Source organism: Cupressus sempervirens, chromosome 10 (assembly GCF_028749045.1).
Source record: "Cupressus sempervirens isolate cs-2001-9-10 chromosome 10, ASM2874904v1, whole genome shotgun sequence".
Classification (NCBI taxonomy): domain Eukaryota; kingdom Viridiplantae; phylum Streptophyta; class Pinopsida; order Cupressales; family Cupressaceae; genus Cupressus; species Cupressus sempervirens.
The window spans coordinates 183,661,702-183,670,588 of NC_143127.1; the positions used below are offsets into that span (position 1 = coordinate 183,661,702).

At 36.9% G+C, this 8,887-nt stretch overlaps 1 pseudogene; it reads right to left on the minus strand.

Moving 5' to 3' along the window:
* Positions 1-988: 988 nt before the first annotated feature.
* LOC149533242 (G-type lectin S-receptor-like serine/threonine-protein kinase LECRK3) lies at positions 989-3,015 on the minus strand (annotated as a pseudogene).
* Positions 3,016-8,887: the final 5,872 nt, after the last annotated feature.

The window sequence follows — 8,887 nt, forward strand, 5'->3', positions numbered from 1 at the left end:
GAGTGTCTTGGTGTAGTTGATGTGGATCAGTAGTGATCCTTGTTTTGTTTGGCTCAGGACAAATGGGGAGTGCTGGAATTTAATGCAGTGGTTTTCTTGCCCCTAGAACCAAATGCCCACCTACCACCCCTGACGGATTGCAGAACAGCCAAAAAAATTAATACGGGTAGGTGAGTTTTCAAATTTTGAAAAGAGGGAGAAATTTTGTGTGGTAGAAAACAAAAGGAATGTCTCAGATTCATTCGACCAGATAGAGAATAGTTGGAGGAAGAGCTCAGAAGTTGCAGAGCAGAGAAAGAAGGAAAAATTTGATCAACAGATCAGTCATTGTAGAGACAGAAGGAATTGGTGTCATGCTTGCAGTTGCACGTGCTTCTTCCTGTCGTTTTGTAAGTTTTTAGTTTGTGTGGTTCAACCTGTGAAGCAGTGATTGCTCCAGGTGCTATTGTATGCAACCATTAGAACTACAAGTTTAAAGTTTATTGAAGGTTGAAGTTTCATTAGTTTGAATTTTTAGGGTTTTCTAGTTGAAGCGAATGCTCCCAGATTTTGGAAAAGTTTAAATCTTAGTTGAATAGAAAAGCAAGCATGCATACTTGAATCTATTGTTCTTCCTCTTCTATTCATTATTTTTTGAGAAACTTGTTTGAAAGGTTAAAGCTTGGCTCTCTGGTTTTAATGGTGAAAGCATTCACGTTAGAATTTTTCTAAATTATAAATTTTTCTCAGTTGGAGCTGAGCTTACTCGGCATCCATTGTTGCCGAGCATTTTCTTTGAGTGCTGAGCCAACTTGGCACCTAATGCATTTTCTTTTTGTGCTGAGCTCACTCGACACCTATTGCCTATCACTCAACACCTTCAAGTGCCGAGAAATCTGTGACCTGGCACCTTTAAGGGCCGAGCAAAACTGGCACTCAACACCTTCATGTGCCAAGCAATTTTTAGTGCCAAGAAAAAATTTTAAGTTTAGATTTGTGAGTTTTAATTTTAATTTATATTTCTCACACCCCCACCTCCAATGAATGTTTGAGTCTGCTCCACCTTCATCAATTTCGCCAACCCAAAATCTGCAATCTTTGGATTGAAGTTGTCGTCCAGCAAGATGTTCTGAGGCTTTATATTGTAGTGCATAATCTGCGCTGCACATTCTTCGTGCAAATACAGGATGCCCCGTGCTATCCCCTTGGCGATTTCAACGCATGTTCTCCAACTCAAAAAGTTGCTTTCTACAAATAAAGTCTTGTCGAGAGACCCATTTGAGATGTACTCATAGACAAGAAGCTTGTGAGAGTCTTGATCGTAGAAGCCATAAATCTGAACAAGATTCTTGTGATGACTCATGCCTATCACGCTCATCTCTGTCCTAAACTACTTCTCTGCCAAACCATCAGGGAGTAGTTTATCCAGAGTCTTCATGGCAATCTCACTATCGTCAAGCATGGTGCCCTTATAGACTTGTCCAAAGGCGCCGCTTCTTATCTCTTCCTTGAATCCTCCCATGGCCAATTCTATATCCCTATAAGAAAATGCAACAAAACCCTCCTCATTCGCATCCTCAAGTTTTAGACGAGTACCGCAGCAGCACAAGAAAATAATGAGCACGGATGCTGCCACTAGCGTTGAGGAGCAGTCCATGAGGCTTATTCCTATCATCATCAAACGCCGCTCTTGCACTAACCGCTTGGTCTCCTCCTTTGGCAAGCGAGGAAGCGACGCTTCACTGGAGAAGGGAGGATATAAGTGAGGCTCTTCCCTTACTTTAATGAATGTTTTGACCGTTACTCTTTTTGCTTGATAGCCATCAATTAGAGGCAAGCATTTCTTCTGACACATTTGACCTTCAAACGTGACTACTACGCACATACAGTCGTCCATGCATGCCTTCTTGCATTCGATGTCAGTAACATTATCCAACACCATGTAGTTGTTGTTCAAGTTTGTTGGGTTGTTAAGGTCTGTCTTCCAATTAGTGTGGTCAAGCTTATACATGACAACGCTGACAGTCTTAGAGTAGCTTTGGCCTGGGGGTGATTCGAGCAAGCATCCCCTGAAATGGTCATCATTGTCAGTGAAATGGAATCCAGGAGGACAAATGCAGATGGGTTGGTTCATGCCACTTGCTTGACACACGCCATTGCGCCCGCACTAACCCTTCACCTCAAAGCACAAATCATACACAGCTTGCCACTTAGATGACCAAGAAGTAGCGCCCTCTGTGTTCCAAACATACATCCGCAGAATCCCATCACTCTGCGTAGAAGACGCCCACTTTCTATCTCGACAACAGTCTAGTTTTTAATTCTGGTGTCGTTATCCAAATACAAGTCTCCATAGTCATCAAATATCAATTCGATGGGATTGTCAGAATATTGATAGGTGTCGAAAGACCAGTAAGCTCCTTGCTGCTCGCCCATGTGCTCAACTGGATAGAGAACCAAATTACCATCCTCTTGTAAGACCAACTCGAACCGACCTGATGAATAGTTTGTAGCAAAAACCTTGGAATACATGGTAGACTTCAACTTGAGCATCTGACCTGGCAAGAGTGTATCTGTAGGAAAATCAAAGCTCTACCAGACGTGGGCACCTGTGTGATCAAACAACACAAAATCGCCAGTATCGAGCAATGCCCCCTTAGATACATTTACAACAGCAGGGGGACTTGCAGACCATAGAGGCATCCTTTTTGAATCAAAGATTTGAAGCCCCGCTGTAGAAAGCAAAAGAATAGACCCCTCTTCAACTGTGATCCCTCTGTCACCCGTTTTGGCCGTCCACACCAGAGTTTTCTCAGAGATGTTATCAAACCAGATGCCTACTATGAAGGTAGCAGGAGAGATGAGATAAAATCCAAATGCAAAATCTCCATTGGACGAAATTCATTTAGAATTTTTTGAATTGGCGGTAAGAGTTGAGCCAATAAGAATGTTATTTTTCTAGAGTGCCTAAGCCAAAGCGACTAGGCACATCAACAGACAAATGCAAATGAGGAGGAGCAGTGGATTAAAAGACATTGGAATGTAGGATTTACTAGGGCGGGAGAGAAAAAGTGTAGCCAGGAATGAAAAGAAAAAACTAAAATTGGTAGATATAATGATGGGGCTTTTCCATGGCAGAGGCTACATTTATAAATCGGGTCGTAGCTGAGGAGTCGACATTTCTAGGAAAACAAAGAGTTGACATTAATTTGAAATGGATGGCAATGTATCACCCATCCATGAATGAATGGATGGCCTCATGAATGACTTGACTTAATTATGACAAGTCAAGTCATTCATGATATGTGAAGTCACGGGTCAATAACTGCATTATTAAGTGCGTGGAATTTATCCTAGAGAAGATTCGTAGAAGCCATGTGAGTGTTGTTGTTGTATGATGTGAGTGTTGTTGTTGTATGTTGGCTAGGACTAGATAATGGTTGCAAGAGACTTCGTGTCTTAATTGTTTCCCCCTTATTTCTTTGGAAAACCAAACATTCAACCACAAATTTTTGAACATTACCTTTAATCCCTTCCCAAAAATTCTTTCTTGACCTAATGGTATGTCTTCAAAACTCCTTAATGACCACCAATTGGGAACTCATGCAGTTCTTTGAGAATCTTGCATTTAAGAATGGAATTCTTGCAGAGATACAAGCACTCTTTATACCAAAGAATATCTCCCTTTAAACAAAACTTATCTAAACTACTAGGGTCACTTTTTATTTGTTGGATGAGATTACTTGTTGCAGTATCATTTTACCACTCTTATTTGGCTTCTACCACCCAATTTTCTTGTAATATTGAAAGGACACACAATAAGGCTTCATCTTTTTTCATCCTTCCCAGAAAGTGCATTGGCCACCATGTTTTCCTTTCCTTTCTTGTATACAATTTCAAAGTCATATCCCAACATCTTAGTGACCCATTTTTGTTTCTCTTCTGAAGATAGTCTTTGTTCCAAAAAATATTTTAGGCTATCATGATCTATCTTAACCTTGAAGTGTTGACCCATTAAATAAGGCCTCTATTTTTTAACTGCATGAAGGATTTCTAGCATTCCATTCTCATAAATAGGTTTGGGTTGATTTTTACCTTTTAATTGATGACTCTCAAGAGCAATTGGTTGACCTTATTGCATGAAAATTACTCCTATACCATTTTCAGAGGCATCACATTCCACAATGAATTCCTTGGTGAAGTTCGAAGTGGCAAGCACCAGAGTTGTACACATAGCCTTCTTCAATTGCTCAAATGCTACATTAGCAAATTCATTCCAATGAAAAGAATCCTTCTTCAATAGAGTGGTAAGGGGTGCTTCTATATGACCATAATTCTTCACAAATCTTCTATAGTACCTTTTTTATCCCAAGAAACCCCTCATCTTCTTAATGGCTTTTGGAATAGGCCATTCCATGATAGCCTTAATTTTGTTAGGGTCCACCATTACTCCTTCATGTGAAACTATGTGTCCCAAATACTCCACCTCCTTAAGACCAAAAGCACACTTGGATGGCTTAGCATAGAGTTGATGATCTTTGAGTAATTTTAATGCTTGATCTACATGTTGTAAATGTTTTTCCCAAGTCTTGCTATAAATTAATATATCATCAAAAAACACTAACACAAACTTTCTCAAGAACTTCTTAAAATGGAATTCATCAAACTTTGGAATGTACATGGTGCATTGGTAAGATTAAATGGCATCACCAAAAATTCAAAATGACCCTCATGAGTTCAAAATGTTGTATTGTAAATATATTCCTCCTTAATCTAAATTTGGTGATAACCTGATATAAGATCTAACTTGGTAAAATGCATAGCTCCATTTAATTCATCTAGAAGATCATCGGTGACTGGAATAGGAAACTTATCTTTAATGGTGTACTTGTTGAGCACTCTATAATCTAGACACATGCACTAAGTTTCATCCTTCTTACACACCATCACAACAAGTGAAGAGTAAGCACTTCGGCTATGCCTAATAATTCCTACCTCTAGCATTTCCTCAACATTTTTTTCTATCTCACTTTTTTGTATGTGTGGGTACCTATAAGGCTTGATGTTTGGTGGTTAGCTCCCTATAACTAGTTGTATGGCATGGTCATAATCCCTCTTAGGAGGAAGTCCTTTAGGCATATCTCCAAGAATCACTGAGTGATGATCAATTATTGATTGTAAATCTAGATGAGTAAGAGCATTAGATTAAGAGAATTCTAATGAACATAGCTGGGCCACAAATCCATCCACTCCTTTCTTAAGAAACTTTTGCATTTGATGAGAGCTTACCATCTATGGGGATTTTTCCTTCAATCCCCTTAGCTCCATTACCTTTCCTTTTGATTCAAATTGCATGAATAGTTCTTGGAAGTTCATCTCAATTTTTTCTCAATGTAACAAGCCATTGTACTCCCAAAAAAATATCCACTACACCCATGGATATCGCATGCATTGGGGTATCAAGTTGGTAATCTCCCATGGATAATTTGATGCTATGACACTTCTTTGAACAACTAATTATGCCCCCATCTACAATCACAACTTGAAACTCTGGGGATGGATATATAAAACAATTTAGAAGAGTTACCAAGTTTTTTTTGATGAAATTATGAGTACTACGTAAGTTGATCAACAATGTTACTTTCTACTTCTTTAAGAAACCTGCTACCTTGAGAGTTTTTGGTGCAGTGAAACCTAAAAGTGCATGACAAGAAATGATATGTTGATAATCATGTGATTCCTCACTTGACTCCCTATCCTCCTCTAATATGGGTTCATCCTCTTCTTTCTCACTTGGACCTTTAATATATCACAATTTCTTTTCACTGCATTTATGTCCTTGACTATATTTGCTATCAGAATTGAAACACAATCCTTTTTCTCTTTTCTCCTCAATTTGTTGTGGAGTCAACCTAGTAAGTTGAGGAAGAGAATGTGTTGAAAATCCTTTTTCTCTTGTCACATTAGCCCCTTGCTTTCTAGGAATCAAGAACTTCTCCTCTACCCTGTGTGCCAATATAAAAGGCTGATTTACTAAGTTGGGATAAAATATGCGTACCTCATGTTGACTGTGATCCTTGAGACCACCCAAGAATAAATCATTCAAGTTCTCCTCTATAATTGTATCCACTCTTAAGGATAGATTTTGAAATTTTTGAATATAATCCTTAACTGATCCTGTTTGGTGAAGCTTAGCAAGTTGGCTAAAGAAGTTTTCTATCACACTATTTTTATATTGTGCTTGGAGTTCTTCTATAAAAATTGACCATGATATAGTGAGACCCTTTTTCCTTCTATGAGTACAAAACCAACAATACCAAATGAATTGATTTAGTTTTAGATATAAGGAAGCCATCGTGACCTTTTGTCCATATGGGGTTTGATGTTCTTCAAAAAAAATCTCCATTTGATTTATCCATGTTAGTGGATCCTTTCCATCAAATTTGTGCATATCCACCTTTGGAAAAAAATTCCTAGATCTTGTAGGAGTATTAAAATTTGTGTCATTATTAGTCGACTTGGAGGTTTCACCTTGATTGCTTGAGAGCTCCTTCCTTATTTCATTCATATAGGTACTTAACATGCTTCGTATATCTGATATATCTCCTCATAGGTCACACAAATCTCTCTTAACATCTTCCTTGAACTTACTTAGTTCCTCATTGGGATTACTATCCTCTATTGTTTCCCAATCTTGATCAGAGGATTTCCTTGGTGTGGTAGCATTCTTTTTGCCTCTTGTTGAAGGCCCTATCATGCTAGAAACACATTTTTTGAAATAAATCTCACAAATGAAATGTAAATTATCCAATTTTATTTTATTTTTTGTAACTTACTAGGGCCAAGATACCCTTACTCAAAAAAAATCTGAAAAAAAAATTACGAATTTTCTCCCTTGAGAGAGATTTTTCCTAAATTTGCAATATCTTGCTTATTTTTTCTTCAATTTCTCCAAGCTTTGAAATGTATTCTCCTCTAATATGTATTAAAAAAACCCAATACAATTTATACTCCAATTTGATAGGATGTCAGAGATATGAAGATCTCAATAAACTATGTAGAAATAGTAATTCTGCAATAATTTTCTCAAATTTTCTCCAATTCCTTTGAATTTTGGACTATAGCTTCTTTAATATGGTATTCAAATACCCTTTAAAATTCTTTGAAAAATTTGCTAAAATTTGAAAGTTATGGTCTTCCCAAAATTGCCCCAATGTTGAGAAAAAATCTTGCCTCTATGGTGCCAAGATCATGCTATGATACCACTTGTAATGAAATAACTTGCACAATAGAAGAAATAATATGAAATATTATATAAATACTTGATAATAACTAAGAGTAATAGGCCACTTTGAGGGGGAAACCTCCAAATATCTCCAATGAGAACACACTTCACAATATGATCTTGAAATAAGACTCAAAACCTCCTATATATACCTAATTATGCTTAGGTTGAATAGACACAAGCCTACATAACACCTAGGTCAACCTACCTACCTAAATAATAATATAATAATGATAACCTGAGTTAATTAAGAATTAATATAGCCACAAATTTTCTTTTCATAACCCTATATACACCAATATTAAGGGTGTAGCATATCGACTAGCACAAGTTCGATGGCAATGTCACTCAATCTAATGTTGATTGGCATGTTGTCAACTAGTATGGGTACAATGGAAGAGTAACTTGACATCATGGCAATTGGCATAGTGGAAATATCATCTGGCATGGTGCCAACATTGATTGGTATGGGTATTGTAGTAGTGCCAACTAGGTTGGAGTGTAATTCATCCATTAAAGGCATTGTATCTGCATTGATACACAATCATCCTCATAGAAGCATTAAGATCTATTTGAGTTATGACATTTCACAAGAGGTTAGTACGAATAATCCCATGAAGGTTCTAGATTCGAACCTTGATGTGTTTCATGAAAGGCTTCTATGGGATCCTGGTGGTTTTGGACATAGCATTATTTATATTAGAGTGGCACAACATAGGTCTAGTGGTGGTCTACTCATCTCAATTGAATTTAATTATGCTCATGTGATCCTAAAGAAGCATAAAGTGTCCAATAAATATAGCTATCCACATCTATGCCTAGTTTGGGATCTTAGAATGTTTAGATTGCTTGAGGGCGAGAAATCTTTGGATGCATTAGGATTTGTAATGTCCTTGATTTAAATAAAATATTTAATTAGGTTAATTAATTAAATGATCCTAAAGATTAAATAATATCACAAAGATGTATTTTACTTTAATGATTTAATTAATAAAGGGGTCCACTCTTTATTTTATTTTATTATAACTTGTCGGCCTATTAGTATTTTTGTAATCCTTTGATAAGCTTTCCTGAAGCCCTTTATAAGGCAATCTTGTAGGTTGTAATAGGCATGTGATTTGGAATTTTTCATTATATCTGTGAATTCCTATTGGAGTTCTGGATTTTTTTGCCATTTCAGAAGGGAAAGATGTTCCCTACCTGGATTTCTATTTTCAGCGGGATTCAACCCTTGCCCTATTTTGTCACCTGTAATAATTTGCTTGGATCTGGTAAATTGGAACACCATCTTTATATGCAACTATTAATTGGAGGTTATCTATATTCAATATCTATTCATGTTTGGTATTTATTTGATGGATTTGGTGTTCTAATATTATTTGCATATAAATTTGTACTCTCTTTCCAATCTTCATACAACACCCTCCATTTTGTGAAATAATAGCAAGAAATAATCTTTCATCTATAAGTCCTAATGCTAATATTTTGAAAACTTGGAAGGGTTAAAACACGAGTAAGTAGAATTAGTGTTGAGTATGTGAAACTATAACCTTTAAATAACATGAGAATGACAAAACCTGCATAACACCCCTCGATATCCATAAGATCTAAGTGGACCATGAT